The sequence below is a fragment of the Podarcis cretensis genome (genome assembly GCF_951804945.1).
Source record: "Podarcis cretensis genome assembly, chromosome: 1".
In the NCBI taxonomy this organism is placed as follows: Eukaryota; Metazoa; Chordata; class Lepidosauria; order Squamata; family Lacertidae; genus Podarcis; species Podarcis cretensis.
The window spans coordinates 120,095,995-120,118,513 of record NC_137170.1 but is presented as its reverse complement, the minus strand read 5'-3'; the positions used below and the strand labels follow the sequence as shown (position 1 = coordinate 120,118,513).

The window sequence follows — 22,519 nt, the reverse complement described above, 5'->3', positions numbered from 1 at the left end:
AAGCAGAAAAACTGAAAGAAACCCAAGTCGACCAATTCACCCATCCGCAAGCAGGCCACCCTACTTCTTCCCAGTTTTGGGCCCCATTAGTAACTGGTTTCCTTGTTGCTGTTAAGCATCAAGAAGCGTTGTTCTAGCAGTACAGTAATTTTTCACTTGAGTATCCTTGATAGGCAAGCAGAGAAGAGATTTATTTTGTGGGGCAGGATTTGCCAAAAGCACCTGGCATTACTCCAGCTTATGTTACTGAAATATGAAATAGAGAGCCTCCAGTTCAGAGTGACTCTTTGTTGTTTGCTTAGAGCTATTTCTTAGTATAAGATATTAGCGAAGTCCTAATCCCTTGCAAATCCTAGCCTTGCTTACCTGAATTCAGTGGGACTTACTTCTGAGTAGACATGCTAGCATTGCAGCCTTGTTCAGCAGCAAAACAGTGCTTTGGCTGTTTCAAAAGCCAAGGTTATCTAAAATTGTGCAGCTTTGAACAGCGTTTTCCACCAGCCTTCCAGCTAACTCTTTTTGTGTGTCTGTGGTTTGATTTACTAAGATGTATGCCAGTACATGCTCATTTGTCGTGACAGCTTCCTGCCTAGGCCATCTCCCCAAAGACCCAGCCAGACGGAATAACATTTAAATTTTTTATTCGCTTCCTTCAACTCTGCTTAGCTGATAGTTGCAGTTCTCTCCGTGAATAAGGACCAATTAAAATTACTGTGTTGGCGAGTTTGGAGATATAGAGTAGGTTTGTGGGGGATTTGGTCTTGTGATTGCTTCATCATGTGCCTAGTCCACATGATGCTACCATTTTGCCTGCTTCATCCTGTGCCAAATTCTACATCGATCCACTTAACCCACATTCTCAACAATATCAGTTTGGTCATGTGAATTGCCCTGAGGGAAGAGAATCCCAGCAGTCAGTTTGAAATAGTCACAGCATTTATTTATGAGGCTTTCCTAGATTTGCAGGCATAGCGCAGAATTGATTTTAGGGCTGAACCAACTCTGTTTGCCGTTTTAGAAAATGAGGGGTGGGGAGGCTTTTGAAATTTCCTGTCATGTTTAGTCAGGCCTTCGCTATGTGCTTTTTTCCACCAGTGACAGCAAATGATGTGGGCACGCAAGTGTCACGGTGTGTCGCAGTGTGATGACATGGCCTAAACATCACAGGGACAGGGTAACTAGCCTTAATCTTCATATTGATGTTAAAAGCCACACCTTTGCTTCAGTACTTTTGATATGTCACTAGCAATTCTCTTGCTTCACACTGAGGGAAAATATTTTTCTTTGAAGAGATTTTTCTTTTTCAGATATATACATATCATTATTATTTTTAAATATATATATAAAAATCCTTCCTGGTGTGTGTTTTTTTCCAGATTCCAAAATTAGAACAAGGCAAATTTCCTCATGGGACTCTTGGTGCAAGGAGGCATTGAACTTTTGCTGCCACTATAGCCTGAAGGAGATTTTGCCGGTGGATGGGCCTATGTTTTTCTGTGCTGTTGCCCCTTAAATTTGACTGTGTTGTGCTTTTGGCTTCTTCTGCTGCCGCCGCTGCTGCAAATTGTACTGTTTTGTAAATTGTGACGCTTGTGCGTATCGTTTACTTAAGAAACCACTGAAACCAACTGCTCCGTGATGTTTGTTACTCAGTATGTCAGCATGCCAAGTTAAAGTTGTTACAGATATTGTCAAAGTTGAATCGCCTTCACTTTGAGAGTCAGTCTGTGTGTGATTAAAAATGGCAGCAACATTAAAATGTAATTTGTGTATTTATATGAATTGATGGTTCCAGTGAACTCACAGGCCCAATATTTAACATGAGTAGTAGAGTTCAAGGGGTGGGGAAACTTGCTATTATATTTTCCTGGATTTATACAGTTTCATTCTGGAAACATTTTAGAAGCCTTGCTTTCAAAATGAGAGATTAATGATCCAGTCATTTGCTGTGCAATCACAGTCACAACCAAAAGCTACAACCCACACATCATTTTAAATGAATGGCGAAACTTTCACGATAAGTCCATGATATCTCCTGTCATTCCGCTTCTTTTCCTCCCCTCCCCCCTTTCCCCTGTGAAATCAACAAGGCATTCTTAATATTGCTCATCATCCCAAATATTGGTCTAACACTTGGAAAGTGGAAGAAACAAGTAATCCTTAAAAATGCAAACACATAATAGTATTGTACCCAAAATATTCAGGAATAGTTATAAAGTATAGTGGAAACAGAACATAGGGAAATGATGCATTAGTTTATGCTTTCATATCTTAGTTGCACAGCAGAAGTGTTTGCAATACTGGAGTCCCTTTGATTGGGGCACGTTTATCAACTAAAACTGCCAAAATATATCGCAAATCTATGTAGCTGGATTTGTTTTTACTTTTTTGTGGTTTCACAAGAAAATCATGCCTCTGATTCCATGTGTACATTGATCTAAACCTTGTTCATGTAAATATACATTTTGTTCAGAATGTCTTCATATCTGTGTGTGGAGAACTGGGGTGGATGGGGAGAATTAATGGAAAAGTAAAAATGGACAAGGAAGTCAACGTTTCCTTAACCTTTACTTTCACTTCTACTCCATCACAGATTTCAGAATTGCAGGTAATACATTACTGCATTAAAGGAGGAATGACTGTCTATGGTGTTGGTAGAAATCTACGAAAGCAGAATTGCCCTTGATTTGGGAGTAAACATCACAGCTTGGTTATTAAAATAGGGTGTTGTGCAGATATTTGGTGCCAAAGCTATATGTACCAAATAAAAATCTCTCCTCTGAAAGTGAGGTGATTGATTTGTCTCCATTGATGTGCTTTGCTCTAAAATATTATCTTATATAGATGATGTGTGCATATTAAAAAGCAATTGGACACAGCGCTCTGGGTGAGATTCAACTAAAGCAGAATAAGGTGGCACTATTATTTCTCATGATTTGGTCTCTATAAATGTCCATTGTTGCTGTCCAGAACTGTGTTTGCTGTTTCAGCATTACTACTATTACTCCATTTATACCTCAGTGTCTTCTAAAGAGCTCAAGGTGGCCTCATTTTATCCTCAAAACCAGTGCTTTTTTTTCTTTAAAAAGTGTTTAGGGGTACTCTCATTTTTCTACTCCTATTGAAATAGTGCCCCTCAATGAGGCCAAACTAAGATTCACAAAATGTTTAGGGGTACAGTGGTGCCCCGCAAGACGAATGCCTCGCAAGACGGAAAACCCTCTAGACAAAAGGGTTTTCCGTTTTGGAGGTGCTTCGCAAAACGAATATCCTATGGGCTTGCTTCGCAAGACGAAAATGTCTTGTGAGTTCCTGCAGGTTTTTTTTTCCTTTCCCCCCTTTTTCTAAGCCGCTAAGCCGCTTATCTGCTTATCCGCTAAGCCGATAAGCCGCTAAACCGCTAATAGCGCTAATCCGCTAAACCGTCAATGGGCTTGCTTCGCAAGACGAAAAAACCGCTAGACGAAGAGACTCGCGGAACGGATTAATTTTGTCTTGTGAGGCACCACTGTATGTTCCCCCCCCCAAAAAAAGCACTGCTAATAACAAACCTGTGCAGAGGGAGAGAGAGAATGACTTGCCTATTTAAGCCAGAGAGCCTAGTCCAACATTTGAAGAGTTATACTACACCAACTGTCTTACACTGACGATATCATGCTGCTGACTCATTTTAAGTGAGTGGTCTACTAAGAACCTTAGTTCCCCCCCCCCACATGTACTACTCTCTGCCTGTGTGCCACCCACCCTATATTGGTGCATCTGGTTTTTCCTTCCTGAATGCAGTGCTTATTATTATTTATCTCCCCACTGAACTTAATTTTGCAATGTTTGATGAAATGTTGCAGGGCAGTGGGACAAGAAAAGCATCTAGCTACTGAAAGCATTTATCATCTCTCCCCCCATTTTTCCACCTTGGCCAACAGCTGCTTTTCAACAAGGCACAAATATCCTATAGCTGCTGAGTCACTGCCTTAATTAGCTTTTCAGAAGCAGGTGGCTGACTGTTGCAGTGGAGTCTTACATTTTTTTTTTTTTTTTTGCCAGCGTCCCTGAAATGTAACAGAGACTGGCATTTCACCTAAGGCAAGGAACCAGATCACGGCCTCTCAGGTCTCCTAATGAGTATCTGCAGGATTTGTCAAACATAGAGCAACATTTTTGAGTTGTTAGCTACCTCGCACCCCTCTTCCGTTTGAGTTGGCAGGAAAAAACCCTGTAGCACTTGTAACTATGAAATCTTGTTTCTGTTTGTAGGTTCTGTACTGTTGCCAAGTGGTCACTGGTTCTAGATATTGTTGTGTGTAGCCATAGTGCATATGACCTGGTTTGCACATCATGCTCAGGCAAATCTTAGCTCAGCCAGAGGCATAACTAGGCTCCTTGGCAAGGAGCTGAATTGGTGCCGAGAGAGATCATGGATCAAAAACTCAAAAAGTTTGCTTTTCGTCACCTTGTGTGCTCCACCAGTGACACAGCCATTGGGGTTGTGTCTGCTCCCCTCTGGCTCTCCTCCTCATCTTCCTCTTCCTCTGTTGGTCCATCTGGCTGTCTTCCTACGTGATTTTTGAGCCCCCCTGGTTCTGCGCCCTGGCGGGGGCCAACTTAGCCAATCCCTAGGCACACCCCTGAGTTCAGCACAGCAGGGAAAAGGATCATGGAGGAGCAAACAGGCTGTGAACTCCGCTCCAGAAGCCCACACATTCAAACTCAGCCATGGTTTCGCTTAGCATGACATGTGATTCTCTCTCATACTGTGATCTGTTGGAAGATACTTCTGTATTAGCTGCTTTCAATGTTCCTCTTACATATTTAAGCATGATAAACTACTTTAAATATAAACAATATAAGTAACATGTTGGGTAGGAAACATATACCTGTTGCAGCATTATTATTGATGTTGTTGTTATTCAAACTTGAAACAAATAATAAAATATGCTGGGCAAAACAGTATGATATCGAAGTTAAATTGATGTAACTGTTAAGTGATCCAAAGGGGAAAAAATAAATAAATTTATAAGGGTACAGAAGCATTGATCTGTTTTTGAAATGTTCACACATCATAAATTTGGTTTAGACAAAAAAAAAAAAAAAAAATCTCTCGCAACTTTCTCATTTCTGGTGGGTTAGAAATGGGAAGCCTTCCTAGCCATTTTGAAGGGCTTAGTCATGTGCTTTTTTAATGATGTCATGGGCTTATCTGCATCACTAAACCCGTGCTGGTATTCAACAACTGTCTATAGTAAATAGAGCGGGCAGTGGGAATTAGTGCTAGCGCTGATGTCCTCATCATTCTTGTCATCTTCCATGAGTTGGGGAGGGGGCCAGATTTCTGAAGCAGGGAGATCCTGTTCTTGTTCTGAAACATGGGTAGGCAAACTAAGGCCCGGGGGCCGGATCTGGCCCAATCGCCTTCTAAATCCGGCCCGCGGATGGTCCGGGAATCAGTGTGTTTTTACATGAGTAGAATGTGTGCTTTTATTTAAAATGCATCTCTGGGTTATTTGTGTCGCACAGGAGTTTGTTCACCCCCCCCCAAAAAAAATAGTCTGGCCCCCACAAGGTCTGAGGGACAGTGAACCGACCCCCTGCTGAAAAAGTTTGCTAACCCATATTATTATTATTATTATTATTATCATTTTCTTTCTTTTTTCCTTTTTTGTGTTTGTGGGGGTGTGTGTTTTGTATGGAATGTTTGGGAGGAAATAAGATGGTAAATAACAAATAACAAACAAAATATTGATGTATGTAATTTTTATTTCTCAATTACATTTTGTGGTAGTATGGTTGTAATGTTTTTTGTAAAATAAAACCATTCAATAAAAATGATTTAGAAAAAAGAAAAGAAAGAAAAAAAGAAAAAGTTTGCTGACCCCTGTAATACATAAGATCCCCTTAAGTGAACAAGAGGCTCCCCGCTTCATAGAGCCCCACCCCAACTTGTGGAGGGCAACGAGAACAACAATGAGGGGGTGGTTCTGGTGTGCTCATCCTTGCTCCCCTCCATTGTATGTTTATTATGCATAGTTAACAGAATGCCTGAAGACAGCCAGACTTTGTAGTCATTCCTTACCCCCCTCCCAGGGCATCATGGGAGCTATTGGTCTCTGAAGAGAGCAAAGATTCTCTCACAGAATTTGGAGCACCTCATCAAACTATGGGGAGGGAATTCCACAACTTAGTGAATGTCCCTCAGTGAATGTACTCCCCTGGGCTGCCAACCGCCCCAAACTTCTGAGGGCATTGGAACTACCCTTTCTTGATCTTAATGCCTAAGAGGCTCTCTGGTATTTGGGCTTCAGTTCTTTAGGGCTTTGTTTGTTTGGTTGGTTATATTACGTTTATATAGCAACTTCATCTTCCAAGTAGCTCCATTGTTCTGCCCAGACACTGAGGTCCAGCGCCGAGGGCCTTCTGGCGGTTCCCTTGCTGCGAGAAGCCAAGTTACAGGGAACCAGGCAGAGGGCCTTCTCGGTAGTGGCACCCGCCCTGTGGAACACCCTCCCACCAGATGTCAAAGAGAACAACAACTACCAGACTTTTAGAAGACATCTGAAGGCAGCCCTGTTTAGGGAAGCTTTTAATGTTTAGCAGACTATTGTATTTTAATATTTTGTTGGAAGCCGCCCAGAGTGGCTGGGGAAACCCAGCCAGATGGGTGGGGTATTATTATTATTATTATTATATAAAGGAGACTGGCCCAAGTTCACCCAGTGAGCTTCATGGCCGAGTGTGGATTTAAACCCTGGGATCCCAAGTCTTAGTCCAACACTCTAACCATTACTACACACTGACTGAAATGGGCCTGAAAACGAACTATTGAACCACCGCAGCTGTTTTAAAAGGGGGTTATATGAGTTCTTAAATGGAAACCGATCCAGAAATCTGGGTGCTGCATTTTGGAACAGCTGAAGGAACCAATCATCCCACCTCCTGTTCAGATATTTATATAAGACGCCAAAAATTGACTTTGTGTTCGTTGGCCAGCTATATCTTCTGAAACAAAGCCTAAGTATGTGCAGCTCAACTGAAAACATATTATTCCCCTGTTACCTCCTCCAACATCTTCCTCTCCTCCCTCTGTTGCTAACCCCATAGTGAATTGTGTATTGGAGTCTTCTCCAGGCAGGGATTTATATTTTTTCCTCAGGTTTAAATGGATCTTTATTTTATGCAGAAGTCTGTTGTCTTAGTAAATGCTGGTTTCTGCTGTCAGACACTTTCTATTATGAAGGAATGACATTTTTGCCAGGCTTCGCTCCTATAACACCACCCTCCCCGGAGCTTTGCTTAAACTGCAAAGAAGAAGAAAGTGAGGTTCATCAGATCAGTCTTATGGAATTGCTGATTATGGGCATTATAGCTGCACAGGAATCATATATTTTAAATGGTCATATAATTCCCTTGTTAAACGTGTTAGCCTTTTACAGGATGTCCAATAGAGAATCTGTGGTCAGCGCCATAGAGCACTTTTAAAAATCCAAAATAGATAGAATTTTAAGTTTGCTCTGAACCAGAGGGTGAGCAATTTATTGCGTAGAAAAGCCTTAAGGAAGAAAGTTGAAGAGCGTATGAAATCCCCTCCCAGTTGTTCTGTATGGTATTCAAATCTTGCCTTGAGGCAAGGTGTCAAGAGATGTGCTAGACAGGTCCTTCAGAGGGGTATTAGCCACACTGACAAAGAATTCCTGAATGTGAGACTGAGTATGAAGTCATCTGTGAAAATGGAGGCATGGTAGCAATATGGAGCACGCACTGCATGGTGATCTGTGGTTCTGCTCAAACACATTTAAGATGGTTCGCTGAATAGCTCTTTCCAGTGAATTCACATGCACAGTGTACATTTCTGCTGCTCTTATGGAATACCTCACTTTTGGTATGTTCAAAGGTGTATTTGAACAAAGGTGTTTTCTCAGTTTAGGCTAAGCAGCCAAGCAAAGTACAAGAGCCCACCTAACTGCTCTGCAGATGCAGGTAAGGTAGTGCACCAATATTTTGTGTGGCTAATAATAATGATTATAATTATACCCTGTCCATCTGGCTGGGTTTCCCCAGCCACTCTGGGCGGATTACAGCATATCTAAACACATAATAAAAACATCAAGCATTAAAAACGTCCCGATACAGGGCTGCCTTCAGATGTCTTCTAAAGGTTGTGTAATTCTTTATCTCCTTGACATCTGACGGGAGGGTGTTCCACAGGGAGGGCACCACTACCGAGAACGCCCTCTGCCTGGTTCCCTGTAACTTCACTTCTCACAGTGAGGGAACAAGCAGAAGACCCTCGGAGGAGGACCTCAGTGTCTGGGCTTAAGCGCTGAGGGTGGAGACGCATGGACCCCTTCACAGATCTTCTCTTTATCTAGTTGTGATCCTGTCAATTCCAAAATCTTGAGGTTTGTGCCTCTTCATTCTTGGTCTGTCTGCAACATTCTTGAGGACCTGTTGTTTTTCACCTTATCTTCTTCTCTTGAAGTACAGTGGTGCCTCGCAAGACGAAATTAATCCGTTCCGTGAGGCTCTTCGTATAGCGGTTTTTTCGTCTTGCGAAGCAAGCCCATTGACAGCTTAGCGGATTAGCGCTATTAGCGGCTTAGCGGCTTTTAGCGATCAGCTGTTAAGCGGCTTATCAGCGGATCAGCTGATAAGCGGCTTAGCGGCTTAGGAAAAGGGGGGGAAAAGGGGAAAAAACCCGCAGGAACTCGCAAGACATTTTCGTCTTGCGAAGCAAGCCCATAGGGAAATTCGTTTTGCGAAGCGCCTCCAAAACGGAAAACTCTTTCGCCTAGCGGGTTTTCCATCTTGCGAGGCGTTCGTCTTGCGGGGCACCACTGTACAGGAGTAATTGTTTTTTGAAACTGAACTTTTGGCTATACTCTTATTTATGATGTAAAACCCAAGGGATGGCCCAGGGATGGAGAACCTGTGGCCCTCCAAATGTTGGTGGACTGCAGTTTCCCTTATCCCTGACTATTGGGCATGCTTGCTGAGTCTGATGGAACTTGGAGTTCAACAATATTGGGGGTGGCGGGGGGAAGAGACAGGTTTCGCATCCATGTTATATATCACCATGTTGATTTTGCAAAGGAGGGTAAAGGTAAAGGGACCCCTGACCATTAGGTCCAGTCGTGGCCGACTCTGGGGTTGCGGTGCTTATCTCGCTTTACTGGCCGAGGGAGCCGGCGTACAGCTTCCGGGTCATATGGCCAGCATGACTAAGCCACTTCTGGCGAACCAGAGCAGCGCATGGAAACACCGTTTACCTTCCCGCTGGAGCGGTACCTATTTATCTACTTGCACTTTGACGTGCTTTTGAACTGCTAGGTTGGCAGGAGCAGGGACCGAGCAACGGGAGCTCACCCCGTCGCGGGGATTCGAACCGCCGACCTTCTGATAGGCAAGTCCCAGGCTCTGTGTTTTAACCCACAGCGCCACCTGCGTCCCTGCAAAGGAGTGTACAAGCTATTAAATAAATAGTTGGGGTGTTTTTTTTGCCACATTGCATAGAAAACAGCACTCCTCGGGCGGAAAGCGCTGTCTGGTGTTTTTAGGAAGCTCTAGAATGTACCTATGCAAAGTTTTACAGAATGAAGGACTTTTGTCTGCTTAAGGAGTTGTACAGCGGAAGGTTCGCGGAAGATCATCTACAGTGGTACCTCGGGTTACAGACTCTTCAGGTTACAGACGCTTCAGGTAACAGACTCCACTAACTCAGAAATAGTACCTCGGGTTAAGAACTTTGCTTCAGGATGAGAACAGAAATTGTGTGGTGGCGGCGTGGTGGCAGCAGGAGGCCCCATTAGCTAAAGTGGTACCTCAGGTTATTCCACGATGAGCTAGGAAAGCTTGCTATCATTTGCATCGTCCTATAATTTCTTTCCTCACTCTCTTGCTTCTTATCAAATGGAATCAAAGCGGCTTCACCTAAGTCAACCCATGCTGTTCTAAAAGCATCATTCACACAAGTGGCAAGAGGGACATATTCTCTTCAGTACGGTACTTTAATATAAAAAAAAATTGAGCAAATGTCAGCGCTCCATCAAAACAATGTAATTTCACAATATTTTTGCATGTGGAAATGTGCTTCATTAAATAAAACCACAGTTAAACTTAAGGCTTCTTTAGAAACGCCATTGTATAATTGAGATTCAGCTTTAGAGGCTGATGCGACTTCTCACATGTAGATCATTTGATTCCCCGTGTGTGCAGACACAAAGCCAGTACTCTTTCCGTATGACTCAGCATGTTTTGCTTCATGAGTTCCTTTAAAAAAACCTTTAAACAATATTTAGACACGATGCATCAAAACCCATTACAGTAGTACCTCGGGTTAAGTACTTAATTTGTTCTGGAGGTCCATTCTTAACCTGAAACTGTTCTTAACCTGAAGCACCACTTTAGCTAATGGGGCCTCCCGCTGCCACCGCGCCGCCGGAGCACAATTTCTGTTCTCATCCTGAAGCAAAGTTCTTAACCCGAGGTACTATTACTGGGTTAGCGGAGTCTGTAACCTGAAGCTTATGTAACCCGAGGTACCACTGTAGTTAATACTGATTTACTTGATCTATATCCCACCTGCTCTCCAGGGAACTCAAGGTGGTGCACATGGTTCCTGCCCATTTTATCCTAACAACAACTCTGTGAGGTAGGTTAGGCTAAGAGGCAGTGACTGGCCCAAGGTCCCCCAATGATCTTCATTTGAACATGGCCACCACCTCACCTCACCTTGCCCTGCCCCATCCCTGTCCTAGTCAGAGGCAGCATTGCCCCCACTGCTGTTCTGCCAAACTCACTACACTGCTCTGTGTAGCAATGTTTTCCTCTTTGTGTTCTTAAAGGTAAGATACAGTAGGTCAAATCTATAAACTGTTGTTTAGCTCTCTCTCCCACAGACAATTGCGTCGTAATTGCTGTTTTCAGCTGTTCTATGATTCCTCTGTTTTAAAAGCACTTTTTTGGGGGGTTTTCCTTAATGCATTTCACAGCTTCTCTTAACTATACCACCATAGCTTCAAATCCGACAGATTGCAGGGAGAAGCAAAAAAAAATCCCTCACTGTAAGGCAGCAAGGGGAAAGGATTTTGTTTAGAGGATTATATAATACAGCACGAGAGAAAGCCAATACAGTGGTGCCTCACAAGACAAAATTAATCCGTTCCGTGAGGCTCTTCGTATAGCGTTTTTTTCATCTTGCGAAGCAAGCCCATTGACAGCTTAGCGGATTAGCGCTATTAGCGGTTTAGCAGCTTTTAGCGATCAGCTGTTAAGCGGCTTATCAGCGGATCAGCTGGTAAGCGGCTTAACGGCTTAGGAAAGGGGGGAAAAAGGGGGGAAACCCTCAGGAACTCACAAGACATTTTCGTCTTGCGAAGCAAGCCCATAGGGAAATTCGTTTTGCAAAGCGCCTCCAAAACGGAAAACCCTTTTGTCTAGCGGGTTTTCCGTCTTGCGAGGCGTTCGTCTTGCGGGGCACCACTGTATACTGTACTTTTCCGTCTATAAGACGCCCCCCATGTATAAGACACCCTCTATTTTTGGGGACTTAAATTTAAGAAAATGAGGGGAGATGGCACAGGGTTGCTGAGCTTTTTTTGGGGGGGGGGGTTGCTAAATCCGCCTCTCGTCTGTCCCATCGGTGGCAGAAGCTGCCAATCGCCCACCCAATTGCCGGAGCATCAGCCAATCAACACCACCTATTGATGCAGCAACCAATAACAGACACAACAGCCGCTGTCAGCCTCGGCAGCAACCAATCAAACGTCCACCCTATGCACTACCCATGTATAAGACGACCCCCACTTTTTAGCATGATTTTAAAAGAAAGAAAAATAGTCTTATACACAGAAAAGTATGGAACTTTGCTCCATTCCCCCATCACTGTAATAACGGATCCACTTTAGAAACACTTTCTGCAGGGCGCTAACAAGTGGCCCAAGGCCAGTGCAGACCATGTTCCCGTGACTTTCCCCTTCCTAAAAGCATCCCGTCCGCTTCCTTCTTTCGTGAGAGCCAGTGGTGGTGTAGTGGTTAAGAGCGGTAGACTCGTAATCTGGTGAACGGGGTTCGCTTCCCCGCTCCTCCACATGCAGCTGCTGGGTGACCTTGGGCTAGTCACACTTCTCTGAAGTCTCTCAGCCCCAGTCACCTCACAGAGTGTTTGTTGTGGGGGAGGAAGGGAAAGGAGATTGTTAGCCGCTTTGAGACTCCTTAGGGTAGTAATAAAGCGGGATATCAAATCCAAGCTCCTCCTCCTCCTCCTTCTCCTCCTCCTCTTCTTCTTCATGGAAATAGGTGTCCTGGCACCCACTCTCAGATACACAGTGCTCAGACTCGTGGCTCAATGGTTCCCTAAGGAATTACATTTGATAGTTCCGTTCCTTTCATTTGTGTCTTGCCAAAGGCTCCTCTCTCCTCCTATTTTTTTTTTTTTTTGTGGGGGGGGGAGTCTAGACCAGGCATAGGGAAACTCGGCCCTCCAGATGTTTTGGGACTGCAACTCCCATCACCCCTAGCTAACAGGACCAGTGGTCAGGTATGTAGTCCCAAAACATCTGGAGAGCCGAGTTTGCCTATGCCTGGTGTAGATGATTTGTCCATTCTCTCATGCAGCCTCCCACAAGGAAATATTCTTCTGAGAAGAGAAGGACAGGAGAACTGTCTTCTGCCTCTACACACAGAGAACAAAGTGTTTGAAACAAAAAGGGAGAGAGGAAGCCAGGAGTGACACAGGCAGTTTCCAGCTGCTTTGCAGCAATGGGAAGCACCAGCCTTTGAGTACCAGCTGGCAGAAGTGATGGGGGAGACCATCTTTTGTGTGACAAAATTCATTTAGAACTGAGATCTGTACTCTGAGACCAGTTTGTTTAGGATAATAGGCAATCCTATGGTTACTTCTTTAGGACACAATTAAGGTGCACTGATTTTTAGTATCGGTCATAGTTTTAGTTGCTTTTGACACTGCTAATTGATCTATACTGTTCCACCATTGATTTTCCCAAGATCTCTACTTCTTCTTTTTTTACAAACTGCTTTGAAGGTGGGGTTTGTTTGGGGTTTTTTTTCATAGTCAAGCAGTATATAAACTTTATGAAGTAAACAAACAAATAAATCTTATTTATTTATTTGTCACCTTTTACACAACAGTGTGTCAAAGTGTAGGAACAAGAAGCATTAAAACCAATTATGAAGAGGGGTTAGTTACAATTGTCCATTGTGTCAGGGTTAACCAGCATTGTATCTTGTCTACTGTCATATACAGTGATACCTTGATTTACAACCATAATATGTTCCCGCAGTCCGGTTGTAAAGCAAAACAGGTTGTAACCCAAGGCGCACTTTCGCCAATGGGGCCTCCCAAAAAAAATGGGTTGTAATCCAAAAAAAGGGACACGCACTTCCGGGTTTGACGTGGTTGTCATCCAAAACGGTTGTAATCCAAAACGATTGCAGACCAAGGTACCACTGTATATTATTATAAACTTTTCTACTTGTATCCATGTATTTTATTAAGTTACTTTGCTTTTGCTCTAGTTTGGTCTAGTCCTTTGTTGACATATAAAACCCCAAGTGGTTTAGGGAAGAAGTCTAAAGGATCGCCTTATCCTATTATGAGTCTGCCCATATACTGAGATTATTATCAGATGCCAAGCTTTTGTCACCTTTTTCCTTCTGATGTTAGACAATGGTTACAGGAACAGGGCCTTCTTGGTGTTGGTCCCCCAGAGTGTGGAATAACCTTTCTGGAGACATTTGCTTGGTACCCATTCTTGGTTCATTTCAGCACCATTTGTAAGTACTTTTAATGCACTCTGTCCTGCACCCTTAAGATATAGTTAGTTATTTGCTACTGTTTATACTGATGCAGCATTAAGTCATTAGTGCTTCCAAACATTTTAGAAAGAACGGGAAGAAATGACTACAGGACTGCTAGTTTTTGTGCGATTCCTGGGCAATTTCTGTAGGGGGTGTAATGTGTAGTCTGTTAAGAAATGCAGTTAATGGGCATGAGCAGAAATTACTCATTTCCCACAATGCACCTGCAGGCACCTTGTCACTCTCTTATCTCTGTTACTTGTGTAGATTTGGCAAGTAACTCTTGTGTGTAAAAGGGCTCAGGTTGCAACAAACTGGGTGGGTAGGAGATAGCTTTCAACAATTCCTGCAATCTGTTGGAAGTGCAGATTTGAGTGAACGCTTTTTTTTAAAAGGAGATCATCTGAGAAAGGAGTTGGAAAAATTGCCAGGCACCAAGACTCGGAGAACACTATTAGTTGTAGGACTTTGCAAGCAACCGAACTGGCTGTGGACTCTAACACAGCAAAGACTTTGAAGCAAAGAACCCTCTCTGGGCTCAGAGAGAGAAGACTTGCTTGCAGCATCTGTAAATAGTGTCTATGTTGGTGTTGGCCAAGTATAGACAACTCTGCAAAATGGCTGTTTTTTGTGGTGAGCTTAACTGCTTGACTGAGCTTCTGCAGCACATACACCCAAGAACCCCAAACTTTTGATATGTTAACTAGGTTCATTGTGCTTGAGATACTGTAAGGGGAATATACCGTATTTTTCGCTCTATAGGACACACTTTTCCCCCTCCAAAAATTAAGGGGAAGTGTGTGTGCGTCCTATGGAGCGAATGCAGGCTCCTTGGCTTCAGCGATAGCAAAGCGAAGCCTCCGAAGCGCTCCCTCTGCGCTTTGGAGGCTTCGCGTTGCTTTCGCTGAAGCCGCCTGAAGCCCCTGGAGCGCAGTGGGAACTCCCGCTGCGCTCCGGAGGCTTCAGGCAGCTATCCGCAAGCCTTCAGAGCGCAGCAGGAGTTCCCACTGTGCTCCAAAGGCTTGCGGATAGCCGCCTGAAGCCTGGAGAGCGAGAGGGGTCAGTGCACATCGATCTCTCTTGCTCTCCAGGCTTCGCTTCTCTGGAGAGGCGCTGCACAGTTTTCCCTCTCTGCGCAGCACCCCTTCAGCGAAGCGGGAGGAGAAATGGAAGGGGCTTGGTTTCTCCTGCTGCTTCGCTGAAGGGGCACTGAGCAGAGAGGGGGAGAATTTTTTTCCCCTGTTCTCCCCCTCTAAAACAAGGTGCGTCCTATGGTCCGGTGTGTCCTATAGAGCGAAAAATACGGTAGGGGTTCCATCTGTGGTGGTTCAATCTGTGATGGGGGTTTCACACATGAAAGCCAGCTACCACTTGGTTTCAGTCACTGCATGATGAACGTATAGATTTGAACGAGCCTTAGGAAAGCAGCACGCTAAGCTGAGTTCAAGACTACATTGAAATGATTAGAACTTGAGTGTGTTTAATATTTGGGAGAATCTGACCGACTGTTTACCAGTTCCTGAATTTGTGATCTCTATGTATATCTACCAAAATGCACACTGACAGTTGCTTATGACATAATCAAATAAATTTTGAAACAAGGCCAGAAAGCATGCTTCCAGTGCAATATATACGGATTAAAGGCCTTCTTTGATACAAAATTAACCAAAGAAAGGGCTTTCTCTTGTATTTAATCATAATGGAAACAGGCTTCCCTTTGTGGGATTAGCAATCAAAAAGACTGATTGAATATTAAAAAGGCATCCAGGGTTTCTTCAGCAAAGGCTGTTTTGAGAAGTATCATCTAAGGTCAGCCCTGGGCCTGATGAACACAGGATTTGCCCTCGGTTTCAAAGAGAATTGGTTAGATACCTCATTTCCTTCCTGATCATGATGGCTTTAAAAGGCTAAACAGGTTTTTTTTAAACAAAAAACAAAAAACTTGTGTACTCAAGATTACAATAGTCATATATAAAATTTCAACCTTTAATACTTCCTAGAAAATAATTTCACCCCAACATTTGAGGAATCAAGGTAAATAAAGGGGAAAAGGAAACCCTCCTTAGTGTGAATATTTTTCCATTAGAAAACTTAACTGAACATCATGGGAAAAGCAAGCAAGTATGGAATTTGAAACGATAACAGTGAAGGATTGAAGGCACTGAGAAGGACTAGCATCAGATGCAAGGTGGCGCTGTGGGTTAAACCACAGAGCCTAGGACTTGCCGATCAGAAGGTCGGCGGTTCGAATCCCCTCGATGGGGTGAGCTCCTGTTGTTCGGTCCCTGCTCCTGCCAACCTAGCAGTTCAAAAGCACATCAAAGTGCAAGTAGATAAATAGGTACCGCTCCGGCGGGAGGGTAAACGGCGTTTCTGTGCGCTGCTCTGGTTCGCCAGAAGCAGCTTAGTCATGCTGGCCACATGCTGTACACCAGCTCCCTCGGCCAATAAAGCGAGATGAGTGCCGGAACCCCAGAGTTGTCCACAACTGGACCTAATGGTCAGGGGTCCCTTTACCTTTACTAAATATTCAGGGTATGTGTGTGATCACTATGTATTCAATATGAGAGAGTCTCTGAAACAAAAATAATATTTTTTCATGAGGTGTAACAATCGGGCAGAATTGCTGTAAGGTTATTCTGGGTTAGTATATCCCCCTGTCATAATACATAAAAGAAGGTAAAAGGTAAAGGGCCCCTGGATGGTTAAGTCCAGTCAAAGGCGACTATGGGGTTGCGGCGCTCATCTCGTTTTCAGGCCGAGGGAGCTGGCGTTTGTCCACAGACAGTTTTCCATGTCATGTGGCCAGCATGACTAAGCCACTTCTGGCACACGGAGGACCGTGATGAGTGCCAGAGCGCATGGAAATGCCGTCTACCTTCCTGCCGCAGCGGTACCTATTTATCTACTTGCACTGGTGTGCTTTCAAACTGCTAGGTTGGCAGGAGCTGGGACAGAACAATGGGAGCTCACCCCATCGCCGGGATTAGAACCGCCAACCTTCCAGTTGGCAAGCCCAAGGGGCTCAGTGGTTTAAACCACAATGCCACCCGTGTCCCCGATACATAAAAGAAGACCTACCGACACTGGAAGAATGGAGGCGGAAACTGATGGACTTTGCTGAACTAGACAAATTGACAGGGAAAATTAGATACCAGAAAGACCACAAGTTCACTCAGGACTGGAGAAAGTTTACGATTTATCTGGAAAATATTTGTGATGAGCAGACAACACTAGTTGGATTTAAAGAGGCTTTGTGAATGAGAAAGGGTGTTGTAAAAGGGAAAAGAGCTGTAAAGATTTATAAACTGGCAATATAATTATAAAGGAAATGCGGAATAAATACAAAAGTATGAGGATTGCGGGGGGAGCGGGGGGAAGTCAAAAACCTGTAACATACGGAATTTGATTGTGTTTAAATAATTTGTAAAAGAAAAATTTTCTTTAAAAAATAATAATAAAAAAAAAGAAGACCTACCTAAGATTCTGCTAGAAACAGAAACAGCAGGAGACCTTTAACATAATTGGTGGCGGTCCCGCAAAGTGAAAATTACAGGGAAACTGTTAATAATAATAACAACTCAATTAATAGGGATGCATAATCTTTTTAAAACTTAAATTATATAAATGGGTTTGTTAAGCAAGTACAGTGGTACCTCTGGATGCGAACGGGATCTGTTCTGGAGCCCCATTTGCATCCTGAAGCAAATGCAACCCATGTCTGTGCATGCGCGGTTTGCGGTTTGGCGCTTCTGCGCATGCGCGTGACGTCATTTTGAGTGTCTGCGCATGCACGAGTGGCGGAACCCGGAAGTAACGCGTTCCATTACTTCTGGGTCGCCGCGGAGCGCAACCCAAAAACGCTCAACTTCAACCCAAGGTATGACTGTACATAAAAAGCTAGTTTCATACATGATCATAGTAGCTGGAGTACATTATGCAAAAAAGGACTGGATAGACAGATGATGAGAATGCACTCATATGGCAATATTAACAAACAGGCTAAATACAGTGGTACCTCGGGTTAAGTACTTAATTCGTTCCGGAGGTCTGTTCTTAACCTGAAACTGTTCTTAACCTGAAGCACCACTTTAGCTAATGGTGCCTCCTGCTGCCACCGCGCCACCGGAGCCCGATTTCTGGTCTTATCCTGAAGCAAAGTTCTTAACCTGAAGCACTATTTCTGGGTTAGCGGAGTGTGTAACCTGAAGCGTATGTAACCTGAAGCGTATGTAACCCGAGGTACCACTGTATAATGAAAACCAGGTGTGCTTTTATTGCATATAGCAGAAGTAGAGCAACATATCTCAATATACTGTATAGTTTTTTATTGATTTAGGGCTGAAAATGAGGGAATTAAGTGCATAAGATATGTCACATTTAATAATTCCTTTTGTTTTTGTTTTTCTCTGGATCGTTTGCTTGTATACCCTTTCAGGAAGTTTGGAATACCTGAGTTAAATTTTGAAAGATGTATACACATCTCTCACATACAAATATGGAGATTGTCTTCCGCATTATCACCGCCACAATTGGCTGCTCCTGCAACGCTATACCTTCCCATCTTAGTGTTCAAAAGGCTAGGGAGGAAAGCAGATTAAAGCCCTGTGCAGGCAGCTAAATGTGGGGGGTAATCAATGTGCGGATCAGCTGTCATCCACAAAGCCCACGTGAGTATAAGCTAGATGCACAAAGGGACTGTTACCCATGTTTAGGCTCTGGGGAGAAGAGCCCATCAAGGAATGGAGGCTGGGGCAGACCACTGGGCAAAAACTAGCCTTGTCTTCACACATATCCCCACATTTAGTTGTATCTACCAGGTCTTTTTAAGTATGGGGACCCCCAAATTGTCCCCATGTGTTCAGTTTCCAAAGTTTTACTGAATCTTCGGATTGGGTCTTGGATAATTGGAGAATAGGCTTCACGGCTGATTGGAGCCTTTGTGTAGCACTTCCAGTCCACCACTCTATGTCTAACTGCTGGACCAGTTGGCCCCACAAAATGGAAAACATAAAGCAAATGCAATAACACCGTTCTATTGGGCCAACTTGAGTCATTACTCGTTTGCAATGTTGGTGGATTAGCTGTATTTTTGGAGCCTGTGTCCATAAAAAGTAGAAAAGCCTGATTAAGTTTGATGCTCTTTAGAACAAATGAGAAGCAGCTGAAGCAGACTGTGTTAATTAGATAGAAATAATTAGAGCCTCGTTAAGAGTTATGGCTGGGGCCTTGGGTTGCATGGGCTTTCCAGAGACAACATAACACATTTAAAATTATACTACTAGTGAAAACGTAATGACATAAGAATACAAGGTATTTTCTCAATCACGAGTTACTTTGGAAGATGATATGTGTTTTGGGAAAGGGGAAATGGGTTTTGAGTGAAGTATGTTGAACAAAAAAATCTTCCGGAACTAACTCCTCTTGTGAAAAACATCGCCTCAGCTAATGTTTTCATTGTTTGGAAGATGGAAATATATGTTCTGCTGTGAAAGTGATGTCCAAACAACTTAAAGTGTGGTTATAAGCACTCTCAACACACAGAGATTATGCAAAATGGGACGCTGCCTGATTCAGTAGTTTGGCTTTCTGTGTGTTTTCAAGCCATGTTGTTGACTTCATCACTGCGAAGGATGATTTGCAATTGTTAGAGCTTGAAGAGGGATATTCTCATGCTGCTTACATCATCCCTACAATTTCCCGCTATGTTCTGATTGCAGAATCTCTACTACAGAGATAATGGAAGAGGCAGAAAGGACGCAGCTTGACTTCTCAGGTTCTGTTTTCAGGCCTAGGCACTTAGATAATTCATCATTTGATTTATAAAGTGAGTGTTTTTAGTCAGCAGCTCATTCAGGAAAAACAAAAAGGCAGCATCTTCCTAATGTTATTTTTATAGTCACTTTTTCTCCTGACTTTACCCGCGTGTAAAGATCCTAGGACTGGTGGTGAGCTGATCTGGAGTCTTGTGAGTGACTTGAGCTATGATTTTCCAACATTGTCGTGAAAACAGATAAATGGGACTAGATGGGCCCCCCCCAACCATTTATATGTTTTTCTGTCCTCTTCTGGGACATAAATAGCGCTCAGCCATTAAGTGCATTTACTGAGTGGGTTCGTCTGGGAAACTGAGTTACACTCTTTCTGAATTTTGAACTGGAAGACTACAGTATGGGATTTCAGTCCATAAATTAACTGAAGCAGAATAGTACTAAGCAATCTGTTGTTTGGGTCATTGTTGCTGCATTTTGTTTCCTTGGAGATGAGTTTGCAGACCATGCACTCTTACCTTAGCATACACATCCGCTAGAAAAACCCATCTCTTAACTTGGCACAATATCATTTGAGCAGAGCACATTTTCACCTCCTGATTTAAGCCCAAGGAGATTGTGTGCTGTGTGCACAAAGTTTTTTCAAGCATACAAGATTAATTGAAGTAAGTATTATAAAGGAAAGGCAGGCCTTGGCAAAAGCAGGGGGCAGGGGAGAAATATCACGCAAGTTGAATACTAGTAGTTGCATTGACTTTGGTCTCTTCCTGCATTTCTAGTTTCTGCCCTTCTCGTCCTTGTGTGCCACCACCCTGGGTGACGTACAACAATTTAAAAGTGTATCATATATTTTAAAAATAAATAAAAATGCATATTATATCATATACAGTTGTACCTTGGTTGCCAAACGCCTTGGAACTTGTACGTTTTGGCTCCCGAACGATCGGAAACCGGAAGTGAGTGCTCTGGTTTTCAAACGATTTTCGGAAGCCAAATGTCCGGCGCGGCTTCCGATTGGCTGCAGGACACTCCTGCAGCCAATCGGAAGCTGCGCCTTGGTTTTCAAACAGTTCTGGGAGTCAAACAGACTCCCGGAACGCATTGTTCGAGAATCAAGGTACGACTGTAAAAGCAAGTTGTTGAATTAAAATGCAACATAAATACAACCAAGGCGGAAACCGCGGATAAAATTCCGATAGATAAAACAACAGGTATTTAGCATGCAAATTTCTGCCAGAATAAAGATGTGAAAAAGAGCCAGATAGGGGGCCACATGAGTGTCATGAGGCAAGATGTTCCCTGATGTTGGTACAGCCATTGTTATGGCACTGTCTCTTGGGATTTCCCATGCCCCATGGCTGTCACAGAAGTGTGCCTCCTAAAGTGGTAGAATTTTGAAGACATCTGTAACTGCATACAACTGAGCCCAGTGGGTTAGAGCATGGTGCTGGTAATGCCAAGGTTGAAGGTTCGATTCCCGTATGGGACAGCTTCATATTCCTGCATTACAGGGGGTAGGACTAGATGATCCTCAGGGTTCCTTCCAACTCTAAAATTATTTGATTCTATGATAAATGAAACGTAAAATTATATACTCATTAACCTGGTTCAGATATAACACTAACCCATAGTTTAGCGTTACATGCATTCGGCTGCTGTATTTATTGATCCTCTGAAAGAGCACTGATTCATTACTTGGCTTTAAAATAAATAGCTCATGCAACGCTTTTCATCAACAATCCTTCCTTGAGCAGAAAATGTTTTTTCCCCTAGCTGTAGAGCACATTACAATCCAGGCTACTGTATTTGGCGTGATTGGCTAACAATTCCTCCCACAAATCTGCAGCTTTCTTCCCTTTTTCTTCTTTATTGAATTTGCATAAGAAGCAAATAAACAGATGTATACAAATATATGAAAAACGTAGAACACATTTTAGGACAAAATTCATCTGTAAGCTGTTTTAATTTTTTTTAAGTATCATAGTTTAAGTAGCCGGTACTGTTTTGTTAATGGGACGCGGGTGGCGCTGTGGGTAAAACCTCAGTGCCTAGGACTTGCCGATCGCATGGTCGGAGGTTCGAATCCCCGCGGCGGGGTGCGCTCCCGTCGTTCGGTCCCAGCGCCTGCCAACCTAGCAGTTCGAAAGCACCTCCAGGTGCAAGTAGATAAATAGGGACCGCTTACCAGCGGGAAGGTAAACGGCGTTCCGTGTGCTGCGCTGGCTCACCAGATGCAGCTTGTCACGCTGGCCACGTGACCCGGAAGTGTCTGCGGACAGCGCTGGCTCCCGGCCTATAGAGTGAGATGAGCGCACAACCCTAGAGTCTGGCAAGACTGGCCCAAACGGGCAGGGGTACCTTTACCTTTACCTTTACTGTTTTGTTCCTGTTTGCAGGCCTCTTTATTCCCACATTAAATACCCAGGAATTAGGATCTGGAATTAATTTTGTTTCAGAACACTATTGTCAGGTAACTTAAATAAAAAAATTACTGATACCCTGATATGGACAGTTCAGAAACCAAATCTGCAACATTTTAAGCAAGTTTGCCTTTGTTGTTTATAGTATTACTTGCATAGCCCCATTCAGATTTGATGCAGTTACTGCAATAGTATCTACAACATTGTAACTGCAAGTCTAGTTTAGGATTTACTATCCAATAACAAATAGCCACAAGGCAGGTCCTTTTTATGACATTCAGTTAAGTGGCATTGATCTGCCATGCGTGTTTCCCCTCACCACTCCCATACTATTTGAACTTGCCTTGGAGAAATGCTTACTAATTACTCTAATACACTGAGCAGGCAATATCTTAAATTAGAACCATGCCAGCGACTCCTCAGCAGATCTCGGAACATAATATTTTATTAATGCAAATACATTGGCTGGTTTTACTCCTGAAACTGCATTAGGAGCCCTTCAGCAGATTTCTGGTGGAT

General features: G+C 43.4%; 1 protein-coding gene and 1 long non-coding RNA gene across 4 annotated transcripts in view; both read left to right on the top strand.

The window, feature by feature from the left end:
* Positions 1-22,519, top strand: part of RAPGEF4 (Rap guanine nucleotide exchange factor 4) — a 163,774-nt gene that overhangs the window by 56,115 nt on the left and 85,140 nt on the right. The window lies entirely within an intron of this gene.
* Positions 963-2,789, top strand: LOC307220825. Its single transcript, XR_013841123.1, has 2 exons — positions 963-1,174; positions 1,377-2,789. It is a non-coding gene; the product is annotated as an uncharacterized lncRNA (long non-coding RNA).